We start from the raw sequence: 1,799 nt of genomic DNA on the forward strand, positions 1-1,799 counted from the left end.
CTTGGCTCTGTCATAGGATAAAAGTCTCTTAACGTTTACTCCGGAAACTTACGACGGTCAGTGTAGATGCAAATGTAAACTAGCCGTAAATTTCAACGTTTATTTCGGCACGAGGCAATTCCGGTTACACCGATGGGCCTTCATAAAAGTCAACTTAACTGCCGTACAAACCGTGAAAACCGATTAACCTTAAGGCGCGTTCGATTGACCGTATTCCGGAATGGAAATACGTGGAATAGAAGTTAGAAATCCTTCGTTTTTACGAAGATTCACATTCAAATTATTAAACACTTACTAAAATGCTATTTTAAGCATATATTATTATCCTTGTTGCTTCAAAAGCGCCAGACATACCGTTTTAAATCACCACTCCTCTTATTCTTATTCCGGAATACGGTCAATCGAACGCAGCCTTAGCCATCGTGGTTTTACATTAAAGGCCATCTATGCGCATGCCCGAAACTAAAATGTCCGCGCAGGGAACCCAGCTGGGAAACGCGAAGGCCAGCTGCAACAGTCAGGTTGGTTGACCCGTTTGCTATGAAATCGCAAGGACTTGTGAGCTGCGATCGTAGCAAACCAGGCCATCCCGGTAATCTGTGCTCCACAATATGAGCATACCAGTTTTGTTACCATGGCAACAAGCTGGATTCTGGCCACCTTTGCGTTCTATTTTGATATTTGCCAATGGTGCCTCATCTGCATGATCCTGCAAGCATATAAATACTTTAGGTCGAGTTTTTTGCCTTGCTAAATGTTTTTCTAGTTTATGATTACCAAAAATATTTAATCGGGTTGAAGGGGACTGGAAAAGAGTGAGTTGCCACGGGAACCAATTTCTTTACAGCCGGAGGTGTTGCCTGTATAACTATTAGCCTACCCAGTTTCAATAGTCTCCGCTGCAAATTGATCGAGACAGCTCTATTTACATACTTGATTTTTTATTGCTTTGAGTAAATGACGTCATCAGTAATCTCATTTGCAAATTTTACACATTTTTCAAACTTAACTAGACCCTCCGTGAGAGTACACTGGTTTCCTGTGGTTCGTGCACCGTTCCAGAATTTTTTTTTTTTTCAAGTTGGGGGGTCATTAAGACCATTTAAAGGGGTCACCCAGAAGTCATACCAGCAGAGGCCCTTTGGCTCACAGGTCCTCACACGTTCGCACGACGAAACAGATCCTTTTCTGAGGTTAAAACCCTGGCTAACGCCTATTAATTAATCATTTGTCAGAAAGAAGAAATTCCTGTCCTCTTTAGAAAAAATAGACACACATTGCTTACGTGTGGTAGTGAAGTAACACAGCGATTTATTCCATATAAAATGTCAACTGAGCTGTGTGCTGTCTTCCAGGGGATTCAAGTTGTCCTTGCGTAATATGTATCTCTAACAGTGCACGATATTGATTTGGTATTGTCTATCATTGTAGTGCCATGGTAGAAGTCTTGGGTAAATAGCCTGAGAAGACATGTGGTTACTAGCAAAGTACTGAACCCAGAAAGATTGGCTTCTGGGCAGACATGTTGATAATTTTCAAGCTCCCTCACAACTTCTTTCACCACAAGTTTAAGCGTGCCCTCTGAGCGTCTGGCACCTTTGTAATACTAAAGTTTACTAACGTTTACTAAAGTTAAGTCATGATATCCGGCGGGGTTAGTATCTGGATGGGTGACCTCAAACATATACCCCTTCGTAAAACAGAAGCATTGGACAGAAAATACTATTAACGCTAACAAATGCGAACTCAACAAGGTACAGATTTTGTTATCTTGCTTTATGCAAAAACAAATATTGATG

Source organism: Montipora foliosa, chromosome 3 (assembly GCF_036669935.1).
Source record: "Montipora foliosa isolate CH-2021 chromosome 3, ASM3666993v2, whole genome shotgun sequence".
NCBI lineage: Eukaryota > Metazoa > Cnidaria > Anthozoa > Scleractinia > Acroporidae > Montipora > Montipora foliosa.